This window comes from Herpailurus yagouaroundi, unplaced genomic scaffold (genome assembly GCF_014898765.1).
Source record: "Herpailurus yagouaroundi ecotype Mexico unplaced genomic scaffold, PumYag 218, whole genome shotgun sequence".
In the NCBI taxonomy this organism is placed as follows: domain Eukaryota; kingdom Metazoa; phylum Chordata; class Mammalia; order Carnivora; family Felidae; genus Herpailurus; species Herpailurus yagouaroundi.
Window position 1 is genome coordinate 5,503,664 of NW_024412449.1, and position 17,613 is coordinate 5,521,276.

General features: G+C 38.8%; 1 protein-coding gene across 7 annotated transcripts in view; it reads left to right on the top strand.

Annotated features, from left to right (window-relative positions):
• The window catches only part of DENND2B (DENN domain containing 2B), a 178,129-nt gene that overhangs the window by 4,563 nt on the left and 155,953 nt on the right, over positions 1-17,613 (top strand). For 6 of the 7 annotated variants that reach the window (XM_040456940.1, XM_040456938.1, XM_040456934.1 and 3 more), the window contains exons 3-4: positions 16,657-16,916; positions 17,172-17,306. The gene's annotated coding sequence lies outside the window, so the exon portion shown is untranslated. The remainder of the gene's footprint in view (positions 1-16,656; positions 16,917-17,171; positions 17,307-17,613) is intronic. The other variant, XM_040456936.1, reaches the window with a different exon arrangement.

A 17,613-nucleotide genomic window follows, 5' to 3' on the forward strand; every position in this document is an offset into this window, starting at 1 on the left:
CACATCTTAAATTTTGATGAAGTCCATTTCTTAGTTTTTTTTCTTTTATGGATTGTGCTTTTGGTAGCTAGAAAATCTTTTTGCCAAATGATCTGTGTACAAGTTGGGGAACAAAACATCAAGTCTGCTATGACTTACTTTCTGTTGTGTGCAAGTCCTCACATTCAGGCAGTGAATACCTAGGACACGTGCACACCTTCCAGACCACCAAGGATGTGTGAGAGTTTATCAAGGTCCACTATGGCTAGCATGCTCCTGGGTCTCACTGTTAAATTTCTGCTGGTCTGTTGCTTACCCCAACCAATACTGCAGTCTCAGCCAGCTGTGATGTTGATTTTCCCTGATTGTTTACCACTTGTTTTCTAAGGTCACTTGTTTCTGACAATACCCTAGGCACCAAATCAAGTCAGTGCCCTCCAACGGTAGAACTACTGCTTTTCATGACTTGTCCTGTTTTAACAGAACTACTGTGTTGGTGCTGGGGTCAGGGAAAGGGAGTGGGAACAGCCTCTGTTGTCCCAGAGTCCCACTTTTCTCACAGAGGTTCAGTAGTTTTATTATTTATTTATTTTAAAAATAAATGCTTTCCAAATGTTTATTTATTTATTTTGGGGGAGAAAGAAAGAGAGAGAGAGACAGACAGACACACCATGGGGGGGGGAGGGGTGCAGAGAGAGAGAGGAAGGGAGAGAATTCCAAGCAGGCTCCACACTCAGCATGGAGCCTCACATAGGGCTAGATCTCAACGACCCGTGAGATCATGACCTGAGCTAAAGTCAAGAGTCAGATATTTAACCAACTGAGCCATCCAGGTGCCCCCAAAATAAGTGATTTTCAATTTGTTGTGTACCTCTGGTCAATTTCTAAAAAAAAAAAAAAAAAACAAAAAAAACCCAAAAAACAAAAAGGCTGAAATGCTTTTTTTGACAATTTTGTATAGTTTTTTGTGGCTTTGGACAGATGATTTACCAATCTCCTTAATCTATCATTCTGGAATTACCCCTAGGTAGAGTTTTAATGTCCTAAAAACTGACACCATATATCCTGACTGATGTAGCAGCTTTTTAAAAATTAATATTTAGATTTTACCATTCCCTTCCAATTTCACATCCTTCCTAGCTTTTTAAAACACAATTGTTGACTCTCTTGAGGTTTACTTTTACATATTCTTTTAGGATGAAATTTATGTTTATTCTTTCTATCAGTATTTCTTTTTTTTTTTTAATTTTTTTTAACGTTTATTTATTTTTGAGACAGAGAGAGACAGAGCATGAATGGGGGAGGGGCAGAGAGAGAGGGGGACACAGAATCTGAAACAGGCCCTGGGCTCTGAGCTGTCAGCACAGAGCCCGACGCGGGGCTCGAACTCACAGACTATGAGATCATGACCCGAGCTGAAGTCGGACGCTCAACCGACTGAGCCACCCAGGCGCCCCTCTATCAGTATTTCTTTATTTGTTCAGTGGTCATTTAAGTCTGTTCTATATTGATGTTGGAATGTATTTGCATTTCAGGAAGCTCTCATAAGTCGAGTAGGAAACCAAATTTCCAGGGTTGGAATTACAACATTTTTGAGTAAACCTTGGTTATATATTCTGGTCTGTGCTAAGTCTATCTAATTATAATTATAGGTGTATCCCATTTTAAGAAATAATAGAAATACATTTAAAAATTTAATAAGTAATATGGTGATTATATTATTTAAAATATGCTGTTCACACTCAAATATTCGTATCCTTCAGCTTGTGACTTTTTTCCACTTATACACCATCCTCTTAACATTGTGTAGACAACGTAAAATGGTCTACAGAAAAAGTTTCTGTATTTTTTTTTTCCTTATGAGACCCAATAGTAACTAAGGCAAAGATGTCCTATTTGGGAGAGATGGGACAGATTGGGGGGAGATTGAAAGTTATGCCTGGTGGCTGTGGACAATGAGCGAGGATCCCAAAGTTGAGATGGCTCAAATTATTATCTGAAGTTGATTATAGGATGAGGCATGGCAGGTAGAGAGGTATGTCACCTTTTGTACTACTCTGTTCCTTGGGCCGGGGAAATTTTCTCTTTATCGTGGACTGGGCAAGATTGGGCATAAGGTGAGTGGGGCAGAGGATGCTTTCATTATGAGGAAGGAGGAGAAGAATATAGTAGCCAAATAGAAGATGCAGCCTTGTGGAGAGAGGAGGTGCAAAAAACTCGCTAGGCTTGACACAGGGCAGAAGATTTCTCTGGCTGATAGTAGGCGTTCTGAGTCAACAGCTAGATCCTCATCTTCCTTTTTGGATTTTAAGAAAGTAAAAGTCAAGTGAGGTCAAAGGATTATTTAATAAATGTGATAGCCAGATTTGAGGGTCCATTATCTGATGCATAACATGGACAGAGGGACAGAAGGAAATGGACTAGAGAATGTTTCAGACTAATTGGTTTTAGGTGTGGTCCTCTGACTAACTTATTCTTTGACTTAATTTTTGTGCTGACATCTCATTTTATAAGTCCTAGCTTAGTCTCAGTGCTAGCACTTATAAAATGAGATGTTAAAACAAAAATTAAAATCATGGATGTGAAATACTTGGAAAGGCACATTGCTACATAAATGTAAGAAAATATCATTGTATAATGCTAAAATATTAAGAGCTACTGCTAAATGAAACTTTCTCGTAAGATAAAGCTTCACCAAAATTGCAATGAAAATTAATGGAAAGATGAGGTTTAATTTACCACAGATTTCAATATGCATGTATTGAGTCTATGCTCGCTGAACAGTTGAGGTTCTTGTGTGTTAAAAGTGAAGGACAGATCACTTAAGTGACATAAACCCTATAGGTACCACGATTTTAAAATCCTTTTCTGCTTACTGTGTTTATGATGCTAGTTTAAACTGAGTACATTTGCTTTGTAAGAATCCAAAGGAGAAGATTTTTCCAAAAAAAGATGATGGTCTGTTTATCTAGGCCCTCCAAAAGCATTTCCTGCCAGGCAGTTGACATGTAGCCTTGGCACAATTTCAGAAAACTATTTGCTTCTGTTTACCCTTCCAGATACAGCATCTCCTAGGAATTGAGATGAGGAATCTCCTTTAACTCTTTTAAACTTTATAAAGTTTATGTAACACTTTTGGGTCTCCTCTTTATGTTAGCACAATGAAAATTCCTGTGTCTTTAAATTCTAAAAAAAATGCCTCTTTTAGTAATTGACTAGCAGAGAAGTCAAAGCCTTAAAGTAAATTAACCCAATAAAATGTAATTAGAATATTCCTTTTCCCATATGATTGTTAAGCTAAGTCTCCTTTTCAGAAAACTCAATGCAATTATATCTGAATATATAAAACTTATTAATCATGGGATAAGTGTTAACATTTGCAAAATCCTTCTTCACTAAGAAACAGAACCCACTATTGAGTTTTTCTGAAGAGTATGCTCTGCTTAATTGACTTATAATATTTTTCTTTTTCTTTTCATGTAACATTTCAGAAATATTTTCTGAAGTGAGATAATAGTATGTTTAAAAAATAAAAATTACTCAAAATTTTTATTCCTTTTAGGGAGTCAATTTGTTTCTAAATGTTTTTAATATTCATTATATAGTTAGGAATATAAGAGCATATTATAGCTTTATTGTGACCCCAGAATGCATGCTATTTTAATTAAGTATAAATGTATCTTTGAGGGAATGTGACAGCCAGTGTATTAATATAAAGATGAGAAATTTGAGATACAGGAAAAATACAGTAACTTCAGTACCTACAACAGTTAAATGTTGGCAAATTTAGGTCCTCTCTGCACACTGTTGTTAAATATATTAATTATTACTTACCTTCTTTGTCCTACCAGAATGAACTAAAAAGGATTCTAAAACTCTAGCCAGCACCAGGGTAGGCAGCAGTAGATGAAGAAGGATAAGAAGCTGTGATGACCCCGAAATGAATGGCATGGGAAGGTGGCAAGAGAATAGTTTATGATCAGGCCTAGGCTGGGGAACTGGAGCCAGGTAAGTGGTTCAGATTCAGAGCGTATCCATGATCCAAGGTCAGAAGAAGGCCATGAATTGGAACAAGATGACTACTGAATGGCAAGGATCAGGGCAAGCAACAGATCAGAGACAAAAGTACAGCTGATTGGCATACAAACACCAGTGAGATGGGCAGGTGGGGAATGATAAGCATATGTCCAAAGTTTGGGGTCTCAAATTTAAGGTTGCCATTAGAATTTGTCCCATTAATACTCTGGACAGCATAGATCTCACATTTCCCACCCTCCTTTTCTCTGTAATTTACAAGGTTTCAGACATAGTTGGAAGACATGACCCTGCTTTTCCACAACTGATACTGAAGGCCTATGTGCTGAGATGAATGGCTCCCTGCAATAAGGGAATCAAGAGTCAACATAGTCTAGAGTCTAGAGAGTTCAGTCTTCGAGGCTGGAATGGTAAGGGCAAAATGATTTAGAAAAGATAGGGTCACCATTGTTATCATGCACAAAGAGTTATCTTGGTCTTGTGAATTGGGGACATTGGTCCATTCCATGACTTCTTATCTGTCTTGAAACCATGTTGGTTCCCAGATTACCTGGCCCGGCAACAATCTGGGTACTGACTGACAGCCTCAGCCCAATCCTGTGAATCTATACCACCTTAATTTTTAGGACTTCCAGCTATATATTCCAGGGGAAGTAAAGAATAGGAGATCCAGAGTCAGGGTGAAACAAGCAGAATGACTGAGACAATCCTCTCTGTTAGTCAGGGAACTAGTATCATGGTCCTCTCAGAGACCGAGCTCATCCTCCCCCCTCACTGCACTGTCTGTCATGGAGTAGGTCCTTAATAAATTTTGGTTGAATATTGAATTATTGCAGGGGCCTACAAGTGATGAAAGTAACTTAGTGGGAGAAGGAGTGGGAGAGGAACTCCTGACATAGGCACAGAACCTGAATGCAGCTTTCATATATGAGAAAGATGAAACCATATTGCTAGGGATGTCCTAGAAATAAATGAAGATACAAAGAAGTTATTAACATACCCATGGTTATAGAGCCATCCAGGGCAGCACTAGAAATTTACCGAGTGTCTTTGTTTTCAGATTTATGCTGTACACTAAACAAATGGTTTGTAAAGATTCAAAACAGTGCTTAGGCCAGCAAAAAAAATTTTTTTTTAATTAATATAAAGTTTGAGTAAGTGAAATTTTGAAGATGATGGAATCTAATTGATAACTTCCTTACTCTTTAACCTGTAGATAATCTCCCTTTTAAAAGTGTTCATTATAGTAGTGATTATGCAGAGAAGAAGCCTGTGATGAAAATGTGGTATAAAATTGTGTTCTTTGTTCAGCAAGTTAAAACAAGCTGGTCTGTAAGCAATTATTATCTTCATCAAAATTCCTAGCTCTAATGTTTTGGCTTCATTGGCCCGGCACGTATGCCTTCTTGAACAATTGGATGGATTTAAAACACTTATGAGATGTTTGTGCTTATATCTTAACATAGCATCAGTTCAACAGGAAAGAGAGAGAGAAAAAAAGTAACATTTGGCATTAGGGCATGGTTTTAAAAAGAAAATCAAACCAAAACTAAAGTAAACAAAAATCCCTTACAGCGCTTAAATCCCTGTATACGAATGAACATTCTTTATTGAGCCTTGTAATGCCTTCAGTAGCCATGCTGTAGTTAGTGTTCAGGAGTGTCTTTCTGTTCCTTACTCTTTAATCACCTAATGTTTCTGGAAAGATTACTGGAGGGTTGGCTACCAGTTACTAACATTTTTATATGGGTGATGCATTCTAAAGAAATCTCTTCTTGCCTTTTTTGCTGTATTTTTGGTTATTCCAGACAACAGCAACAACAAATATATACTGTAATCTAAGGAAACTCTTCAGGTGCCTGGTTGGGTAAGCAGATGATTTAAAAGTGAATTAGCTTCTTAAATTCTGAATTTGCATATGTGTGAGTGACTATGAAGAATGTACCTTTGGATAAGATTGGGAATGTTTGGTTAAAAAAATAATAACCTTTTAAGATTAAAAATATTCACAGGTGCATTTTTAAGATTATATAATTTTTTCTAGGGGGTTGGGTTTCTGTTTACATTCTTTGGTTAGCTAATGATCACATAATCTAATATTTATACTATATATTCTCTTGAAATTACTGTAATGCAACAGCCATTTATTGGGTAGCTGTCATTTACTAGATATTGAAGATGGATACACCTTCAAGAGGTACACATTCTAGCAGAATCAACAGATTGGGTGTCATGGTGAACAATACTTGTGAACAGATGTTCTGGGCTATGGACTGTGCGTTGGGTGCAAAGAGAGGGAGTAATTCATTCTGCCTAGGAGCAGGCTTTACTGAAAAGGTGACCTTTGAGTTGGGCCTATCAAAAGTGTTAACCTTCTTGACATTTTCAGGAAATGACAAGTTATTTATGAGACTGAGCATAATGAAGCCAATATGTAGAGTCTGGTAGAAGAGTTAGAAGGAAAATGTACAAAATTTCCCATAAGGTAGAAGAAAAAGACAATGAGATGGACAAATAAAGGATCAATCTAGGAGGTCCAACATATAAATAGGAGTTCTAGAAAGAGAAATTAGAGAAAATTAGGGGAGGAAATCTATGAAAAACAAAACAAAACATTTATTGGAACTAAATCAAGGAATATGAGCCTCCAGATTAAAAGGGCCCACTTTTAATGTGCCTTAGAACAATGTTTGAAAAAGTACCCATATGCAGGCACATCATCATGAAATTTCAGATTTCAGATAGAAAAGATCCTCCAAGCTAGCAGACACAAAAAATGCATTATATTTCCCAGCTGCAATACTAGAAAGCATATGACCAGTAGAACGATAACTTCTAAAATCTGAATAAAAAAATATTTTTTATTTAGAATTCTTTACCAGACTAAACTGTCAGTCCAGTGGGAGAATAGTTTGAAATCATTTTCAGCCTTGTAAAGTATCAATTTTTTTTTTTACCTTCTATGTACCCTTTCTCAGAAACTACAACAGGGATCGAAAAAGAAAGAGGAAGACATGAGATGCAGGAAACAAAAGATCCAACATAGTAGAGTTATTCTTCAAAAGGAATAGGCATGCTTCTGGGATAAGAGATAGGGAGGCAAGCAGATGCATTTTGACATAGTAGAGGAATGTCAAGGAAAGTACACCTCTGCTTTTTCAGCGATGAGGGCAAGGTTGCCTGCTAACAGTAATGGGTTAGAAGTTTTGAAAATATACAAACTTGGGACAGTTGTTGTGGAAAGCAAGAAAAGAATCTTAATCACTAGGAATAATGAAAAAAGGATTGTTGAGCAGTATTCAGTATGGTGAGGCGGTTTGTAGTGAAGCCTGTCAGTTTCTTTTGCACCTTTCAGTAGGTTTTCAGAAATCATAAAGGTACTTTTTGTCAGTCAACTTCAATGCTCTTTATTAGAGATCACTTTTTCCTGAGATGCTCTGAAGATTTGTTTTTATAACACAAACTGAATTTTGGTTGGTAAAGGATCAATTTCCTCATGGTATTAGATCTGTATGCTGGAAAGCTGAGACTCTTAAAAAATTACAATTGGTAGTAAAAATCACACACACACACACACACACACACACACACACACACACACAGAGAGAGGTTAGAGTGACAGCTTCCAATGCATCTGTAACCCAGACTTTTTGAGCCCTTAAATCTTGGCTCTTTAAGTCTTGATGACTTGAAGGTTGGTTGATGACTTAGATACTGGGGAGGAAGGAACTAAAGACCGAATGGAATGCTAGTTATTCTGCAAGAAAAGAAAAGAGGAAAGAAAGGAGGAAATAAGATAGATGTGAGTGCTGGGAAGAGGTTGGCCTTCCAGGAGACTGAGGGCAGCTCTGTCCTCTGACTTGAGTGTATCAGCCATGTTTCTCAGGCTAACAGAGATGTTGGGGTAGATTACACTTAACAATAGGGTAGGCACATACAAACTGTCACCCCCATCTTACTGATGTTTAAAATTTCAAAGTCATAACTATGACTATACAAATGGTAATGTGAGTAACTTTTTCATAACTGTTTTAACAGAAGCTCTTTAAGCATTTATCATTCCATTTGTTAAGAAAATAGTTATTCTATTATACTGTTTGTTTGAATCCACTAAGCATGTAATTTCGGTCATCTCTGAGCTAGACATCTTTTCCTTGACTCTAACCTGTAGTCTAGAATCTCCCATAGAGTTTTTTTCAATTATAACTGCCTAGCCCCTACCTCTAGAGATTCTGCATCAGAATCTCTAGACATGTCCTGGACTACAGCATTGTATTTTTATAAACTCCTCAGATGATTTTTCCCCCTGGGGACACATATTTTATTCTTTAAGTAAATATAAAGGAATTGGAAGAGGACTACTGTTCTCAGGTGATTTCTGATGTGCACCAAGGTTGAAGACTATCTTTGTTTCTAATTTACTCAGCACATTGCATCCATAATTATATTCCTGAAATGCACATCATGTTACTCTTTTCCTCAAAAGCATTGTCTCTTCATGCCCTTCAGAATAAAATTCAAATTTCTTAGTACTGCTTTTTTAGCCTTCCTAGATCTGACCCTCTGTCAGTCAGAGTAGGTTTAGCCTATGCTGCAATAGCAACCCCTGAAATTTCAGTGGCTTAAGACAATAAAAGTCTATTTCTTGGGGCACCTGGGTGGCTCAGTCAGTTAAGCATTTGACTCTTGATTTTGGCTCAGGTCATGATCTTGCAGTTGTGAGATCCATGCTGAGCATGGAGCCTGCTTGGGATTCTGTCTCCCTGTGCCCCTCCCCTGTTGTCACTCACTGTCTCTCTCTGTCTCTGCCTCTGTCTCTCAAAAAAAGTCTATTTCTTACTCATATAACATGTCCAGCATGGGTCAATAGGGAGGCACTACTTTATTCAGTGACCCATTCTGCCCCATTGTCTCACATGGCTTTGGATCTGTGTGGTTAGAGAAGAGAGGCATGCACATCTCTTATTCATTCCTTTTCTTTTTTTTTTTTTTTTTTTTTTTTTTTTTAGGTAGGCTCAACATCCAACATGGGGCTTGAATTTATGACCCCAAGATCAAAAATTGCATACTCTACTAACTGAGCGCGCCAGGTTCCCCTCTCACTCATTCTTAGAAATTTTGGCCTGGAGGTGACATGAGTCATTTCTGCTCACAACCTGTTGGCTAGAAAGTCATATGGCCCTACCTAATTGTAGGGTGAATGGAACATATAGACTTCTGGCGACTGGGCAGGGTATTAGTAAGCATTTGTTGTATCTACCACCGACCCATATCTCCCTATTTTTTTTTTTAAGGTTAAGTTGGACTTCATACAACTTCATAAAAATTAACCATTTGAGGGGCGCCTGGGTGGCGCAGTCGGTTAAGCGTCCGACTTCAGCCAGGTCACGATCTCGCGGTCCGTGAGTTCGAGCCCCGCATCAGGCTCTGGGCTGATGGCTCAGAGCCTGGAGCCTGTTTCCGATTCTGTGTCTCCCTCTCTCTCTGCTCCTCCCCCGTTCATGCTCTGTCTCTCTCTGTCCCAAAAATAAATAAACGTTGAAAAAAAAAATTAAAAAAAAAATTAACCATTTGAAATGTAGAATTCAATGGCATTAATTGCATTCACGATGCTGTGCACAATCACTTCTGTCTGGTTCCAAAACGTTTTCATCACCCCTAATGGAGACCCCATACTTATTTCTCCCTCCCTCCAGCCCCTGCCAACCACTAATCTTCTTTTTGTCTCTTGGATTTACCTGTTTTGGATAGTACATATAAATGGAATAATACAATATGTGGCCTTTTGTGTCTGGCTTCTTTCCCTTATGTAATGTTATCCAAGTTCATCCACATTCTAGGATGTTTCAGCACCTCATTCCTTTTTGTGGCCAAGTAGTATTTCAGTATATGAATATACCACATTTTGTTTATCAATTCATCTGTTGATGGACACTTGGGTTGTTTCTACCTTTTGGTTATTGTGAATAGTGCTATGAAAATTCATGCACAATTAATTTGAACACCTGTTTTCAGTCCTTGCAGTTTATACCTAGGACTGAAATTGTGGGGTCATATGGTTATTCTATGTTTAACTTGTTCAGGAACCACCAAACTGTTTTCCACTAATCTGCCTTTTTAGCCTCTGTTACTCTAGTCAAATGAAGAGCAGTCATTGTTCTTAAAGTTAGTAGTTCACAGCTCAGGCAATTCCTGTGGTTTTGAATTATCTCCTCCTCTTTTCTATTAATTGAAAAGAAATTGTAACAATTACTTAAGATTCAGTTCCTACCCTCTTTCCATCAGTTTTTGGGAGGAAAGTCTACTACTGCAAATTCCTCTTTTTTCTCCTCTTTATCTCTTTTATACCACATATTTTATTCTGATATATTGTTAATATGTACCCTCCTCACTAGATTTTAGATTTGCTTATATGACTTATCTCTTTTATGCTCCATTGATGTCAAAGACAGTTTTTTGCAGGTGTTTAATAAATGTTTGTAGAGTGAATAAAGAAGTAAATAGCTATAGCTATTTTTTTTCTTATTTGCTGTAGGTTCATTTTTTTTTTTTTTGCAAGTAATATGGAAAATTACTAGAAGAGATCACATTCTCACAATTCTTATTTCGGGGATGCTTTTGGGGCAAAGTTTAGTGAGCTTAGTGACAGATAAATCATTCTTCAATCTAGGGATATTTTGATTAGATCTAAAACTGATACCATTGGAACAAAAATTGATAACTAGTGTTTCAAATCAGTAAATTTTTAGACTTTAATTTCTTCCAATTAAAAATTATCTTTAAGCCCCTGAGAGAAGAAAAAGGACCATTCAGCAAGACATACGAGTGAGGAGACCTTTCAGTCTTCGTGAGCTTTTCTGAGCTTTTTCTTGTTTCCTGTCCATCTAAAGAGCATCCAGTATCTCATCTTATTCTTTATTCTCTCCCAGGTCTAGCCTGCCCAGCCTCATCAGTCAAACAGTCCTAACACTTTCTTTAAGTAAATAGTAAATAGCCTGGTATTTGGAATAAAACCCCAAATAGCATTACAGAGCAAAAAATAAATGGACTTAGGTCAGACTAAACCTTTTTGTAAGCTGATTATAGGAAAAGAGACTTGATTTTATGTACTATATCTCTCATACACTTAGGAAGGGGAGAGTGAAAAGTACTACATGGTATTCAGGCAAGGAAACAGATTCTGTTCTGAAAAAGGGAATAAGGGAAACTGTTCAGTTAGCCCTTAAGTACTTTAACAAACTAATAGCTTATTTGTAGCTTTATGTTAAAATCCCAATTATAACACTTATGAAAGTAATAATCACTTAAATCCAAATGAGATTTACCATCTTGACAAAAATAATGTCTATCTTAAAACATAAGGTTCTTAAGATCTTTATTAATAACCTTGTAACTTATGTTAATTATATCTACCAAGAGTATACTAAGTCAATTTTCCCCCTTAAATTCTGTGTAGATATAAATAGAATCTTTCTCTTATTACAAAAGAAAAATTTCAGGTTGTGAGGGTATGTATATGCCAGAAGTTTTTGTACAGATTTTCACTGTCAGTCTATTAACACAGTAACAAAAGGAACTATTTATTGGAGGGCTTGTTTAAGAAAAACATAAAAATGAGGAAGTTATTTACAAACAGATGTGGCATTTTATAACCACATCTGCATGTTAACCAACATTGCTCGCTGAAGCTATTTTGTAGTCTGGAGTTGTGCATAGTAATGCTCATAAGTAAAATGAAGGTTGCAATTCTGCTAATCCTTCCAGTGGACTGAAATAGAGCGTGAACCCTTAGCTTTGCTCTAGAATGGGGATTCCTATCTTTTTTGAGATCTTGAACCTCTTTGATAATCTGTTATAGGCTTTGGACTTCTCCTCCCAAAAATGCGTTATACACAATAAATAATTTTATGTTCCCTTTGAATATCTCTGGAAACATATACAAGAAACTACAGTGATTGCCTGAAGAGAGGGGAGCTGGAGGACAGGAGTAGGAAGGAAGACTTCTCTTTCTCCAAATATCCTTTTATACTGTTTTTTAAGTTTTCAACCAGGTATATATCTTACATATACGTATACATATACATATAAAAAATATATATATATATATATTTTAAAGTCACAATGAAAAAATGTTTACACACAATTTTGGGTTCTGTGTTTCTTATACCCTACAATTAAAAAAAATTTTTAATATTTGTTTATTTTTTTGAGAGAGAGAGAGAGAGAGCACGCACAAGTGGGGGAGGGGCAGAGAGAGAGGGAGACACAGAATCTGAAACAGTCTCCAGGCTCTGAGCTGTCAACGCAGAGCCTGACGCAGGGCTCGAACCCATGAACCATGAGATCATAATCTGAGCCTAAGTCAGATACTTAAACAACTGAGGCCCCCCCCCCCCCCCCCCGCTGCCATTTCCCCGGTGCCCCACTTATCCTCTACAATTTTAAAAACTAAGTAGCTTTTAACAGAATATACATTAGGTCAGTTACGGATTATCTTACTTGATTACCAAAGATAGAAATATAATCAATAGTTTCAGTGACCTATTAGTGCTATTGTTTGTTTAACAAAACATGCTGAGTACTCAATGATCTGTTTTGAAATCTTGTTAAACTTTGTTTAGTAGGAATATACTTTTTTTAAACATCAGTTTAAGGATTTTTTTTTTCTTTCAGAGGTAGGCTGTAAAGGCAATTGTGACTAAGGAAGTTGCTTATTGGGAAGAAAAGAGCTATATTATGTTTCAATTCATATAATGTCTTGCTTGATTTCTTTTGGGAAGCCTGTGTGAATGTGTGGTGATAGAGGGGCTTTCCTCTAAGGGAAAATTGGCCTATGTAGAACTGACAAAGATCTTACAATTAATTTAGTGTAGTGTTTCTTAACCTTGGAGATTCTAATTCAGTAGGTCTGGGACTACGGCCAGAAACTGTATTTCTGACAAGCTTCTTAGATGATTCTGAAGGGCTCTCAGCTTTAGGAACTAGTGTTCTAGTACATGCTATTATGCTTTACTGATTGCAAAAATTCATCATAAGGATTCATACTACTGACATTTCAACTGTGTGAATGTAAGTCCCGTTCGCCTTTTGAGGGTCTTGGAAAAGAGGAAAGTAAAAAGCCAGAGGGATGACCTTGATAGCTACTCCTGAGGCATGCTGGGCTTCTGGAGATTACAGATCAGAGTTGTTTTATATTGAAACTGGCCCTAAGTCTTAAAGCTTATGGAAGAAGTTCAAGGGTGAATATTGGGTGCTCTAGAAATGAGGTTCTACTCAAATGTAGGGGGAATGGAAACAGAATTGGATTAAATAGTACTTGTTGAGGTTATGGATTAATAATTAGTAATTATTTAGAGTGATTTCAATATTTACCATTTAAGTTTAGTTATTTAAAACAAAACATAAAATTTTTATTAAAAATTTAAAGAAGGAAATGATATGTAGAAAAGCATGCCCTAGAAAACTTAAAGGTAGGTCATCTGGGCCAACCTTCTTGCCCAGTTGCCTGCCTTAGAGAAACCTGGTTATTTGGATCATGAAGCATAATAAGACCCCAATTCCCCCTTTAATTAAGACCACATATAATATTGTAGGCAGAGTATGTAGGAGGAAGTAACTGCTTCATGAGTACTAGACCTGCAAACCTGGAAGACTTCCTCAAAAATCTTAATCCCTTTGTCCCTCGAAGAAAAAAAAAAAAACACTCCAAAGCAAAATCTATGAACCAGAAAACCCAAGCCACTCACCATGTTTAAGTGCAGGATTTAAAATAGCAAAAGGAAGTAAAGCCCATCTCTGTGATGTCAAGTGCTATTTTGGTATATAACAAAATAGTTGAATCATAAGTCCCTCAAAGTTAAAATATTAAACAGACTCTTAGCTATAAGATGTGTTGCCAGGCATCTGTATGGAATATAAGCATGTAATCAGAGTGTATTGTATTTCTCCACACAAAGAGAAGCAAAGCTACTGCTTCTAAAGATTAGGAAACTTTCATTAGACTGACAGAAGACAGTACAGAGGAAATGGCTTGGGGGTGGAGGCGATGTATTTGAGAGGATGAAAGGAACAGTATTCATACTATCCAAATTAGAGCCAGGATGTTTATGCTCAAATTTTGTCTTGGCTCTGTGTTGAGGGGACTGAATAATGGGACTTGAGAAAGTGTATCTGTGAGATCCCTAAATTAGGCACCAAATATACCAAATTCCTCTTGTAAACTGTTCTTATTTGTGAATAAAGCCCAAAGCCAGCTAATGCTAATTACCTCTTCCTCTTTTCTGTTGCTAGTATCCTTCCTAAAGCTGTTATTTCATTCAGTTGTTTACAAGTCACATGCCTCTACAGGATTGTCATCTTATGGGGAGTGGTTTTATTCATCTTTCATTTACTCAAACACCATGTACTTATTGTGCACATATTTCATGCTGGGTACTGTGCTAGGCACATAACAATGTAATTATTAGCAAAGATAGACTTGGTCCCAGTCCTCGAGCTTACATCTCCCTTAGTTTTGTCGTGTGACGTGGACATTAGATTAATGTAAATTACTTAATTAGCACCTTTTAAATTAGTATTAAAAACATTTCAGTTGTCAGTGTCTCTAATAAAATTTTGGCCAGTGTTAACTGACTGAGACTGACATCAGTGGAGTTTTTTTTTTTTTTTTTTAAATTTTTTTTTTCAACGTTTATTTATTTTTGGGGCAGAGAGAGACAGAGCATGAACGGGGGAGGGGCAGAGAGAGAGGGAGACACAGAATCGGAAACAGGCTCCAGGCTCTGAGCCATCAGCCCAGAGCCTGACGCGGGGCTCAAACTCACGGACCGGACCGCGAGATCGTGACCTGGCTGAAGTTGGACGCTTAACCGACTGCGCCACCCAGGCGCCCCAATGGAGTTTAGACTCAAGACTATATTTAGGCTGTATTTAAAAAACTTAAGGGATGTTAATTTTCTTTCTGAAAGAGCAGATCTAATTAAGGTTTTTCTTAAGAATTAGAAAAGCTCTATGCATAATTTGGAATGGCATTGGCAAAAAAAAAAAAAAAAAAAAAAAAGAACTCTTTGTATCTCATTATTGCCCTCTTACATTGCTTTAGTACACATAGGAGGCAGCAGCAGCAGCTCTTGGAGATGAAAACAGTTACTCTCCTGGGTCTGAATAAAGAAAATCTTGATGCTTTCTTTTGGGATGGCTTTCTTTACAGTTGTCTTTCATAAGAAAGGACTTTAATAAGTAGAAGTTTTAATAAGTCTTGCAAGTGAGAAACTTAAGAACCTCCTTATACAGCATAAGGAGCTGCAGGTGGAATTTGCCTGGAGTGTTATTACATTCTGTGGCTTGTGTCCCCTAAGGATTCTTCTACATGAATTCTCTTGTTGCTTTTAGAGAGTAGAACCACCCTAATTTGAGACTGAAGATTGGAGAAGGCTAAGTCCATCCATATATGGCCTTGGTCTCCTGAAGGGTTCAAGTACTTCACTAAACTAGAGGAGAAACTCACTGCTAGATTTTGAATTTGGAGTAAAACTTGTTTTGATTTGCCTAGTTTCAGGTTGTCATCTGTATTTTCCAGTGTGCCTCAACAATGGAAACCTTGGGTTTTCTTAATGTAGAATCAATTCACTTTACCAAGAGCTGATATATTTTTCACACACAGACAACTGTGTTACTCTGTGTATAAGGCCTTCTGCTAGAAAGGCCAAATATATCCTCTGGCACTGATATTATAAGATAAAGAGTTCGTACCAGTGATTTATATTAATATCCTTTTCGGGCAAAGGAACAATAGACTTTATCGGTTTGATTCTTGCCACTATTTCTGTTTGATCATGAACAAGTTAAATTATTTTTAGGATGTATCTTAAAGTCCCCATTATTATTATTTTTGAGCAAGAGAGAATGTGAGTGAGTAGGGGAGGGGCAGAAGGAGAGGGAGAATTCTAACCAGGCTTAATGCTCAGAGCAGAGCCAGACTCTGGGCTTGATCCTCACATCTTTGAGATCATGACCTGACCTGAAATCAAGAGTCTAATGCTCAACCTACTGAGCCACCCAGGTGCCTCCCTGCCCCCACCCCCTCCCCACCATTATTTCTGAGCTGAATAAATCCCTCTTTCAGATGTGACAATTGAATTGGCCTGGGCTTTGAAACATGTCTTGGCCTTTATAGCCTGTTTATCTTCATTCATATACATTTGCTCCTTCAAGCTATAACTAGGTTTGTGAAAGTCAGATTTGTGCATTCCAATATCAAAGTCTATTTATAGTGATTTATGGGATGAGAAATTGGGTAACATGGGTTCCTAACATCCCACCAAGTATGTGTGGGTTTGGATTTTAAGTGGTTTGCATGATTCTTTTCCAAGTGGATTGTCACACTGAGTTAACAATGTCTTTCAGAATTCCACTAATAAATCACAGATTCTCACTGCTAGTATTCCATTGCTTATTTAATGACACCCTATTCTAGTTTTGGGTTTTGCAAGCCAAATGGAGTATTTAAAACAAAATCTCAGAATGCCCTTGGAACTTTCGGTTCAGATCAAACTCCTTGGAACCCTACTGCTTTCAGAGTTCCTCTGCCACAGTTGGCAGTACCAAACGTAGCTTCTTGTAATGTCTTTTTGGGTTTTGCAGGGCTGCCCCAGGCCAAGGGCTGGAAGAACGGAAAGAGCTCATCGGTTTGTTTGAAGGCAGACAAGCTGTACAGGCAGCTTTTCCCAGACTCTCCCAGCTCCGGCTTTTCATGCATACCAGCAGAGCCGCTTTTTTCCTCCAGTGATTGAAACCATCTGGACTGCAGGGGGGTCACGTGTGTATGAGAAAATGACATAAAGTTTCAGATCCCCTTGTGTTTTGCTCCAGACCCAGACAATTCTTTTTCGGATGGTGCCGAGGTGAGGGCCGTCCGGTTTGTGGGCCAACTCTTCATCCTGCTCCCCACCTCCATTTTCCCCACCCCCGCACCCCCTTCCCCCCCCCCCCCCCAAGCTCCACACTCTCAGCGCGGGTTTTCTTGTTCCCTCCAGTGCCTTGGAGCACACCCCGCCACCGGGCTCAGCAGCCCACCCTCTCTGTCTCGGGTGGAGGCACACCTCCTCCACGCCCCCCTCCACTCAAATCTGTGCTCCCTCCCATCTCTCTCCCCCTAGCCCGGCCGCAGCCCCGGGCGCGGATGCCTGCCCGACCGCCGCCCTCTCTCCCGGAGCGGCTCCTCCTCCGGGCTGCGCGGCTCCAGACAAGCCCCCATCAGTGCGAGCGCCCAGCCCGGCTGGAGAACTCAAGAGGTAAGAGCGTCCGGCCACCGCCCTGGCTTTCCCAGTCCGTCTTCCCTCGGGAGGGGGTGGGGTGCCCGTGCCCTGGCTCCCGCGGCGGGCGGGCAGGAGGGGCGCCGGTTCCGCTCTGCCGCGCCCTGCCCGCCGCTGCAGCCCTAGCCCTTTTCCCGCTATTCACCGCTCCTAGCCCCGGCCAAGGTTCAGCTCTGTGAGTATTCGCGCCGGGCGCCCACACTCGGGGGCCTCTGCAGGCGCAGAAGAGCAGGGCGGAGGGGCAGCTTGGCGGGGCTGGTGGGGACTGCCCTCTGGGCGGTGGGTC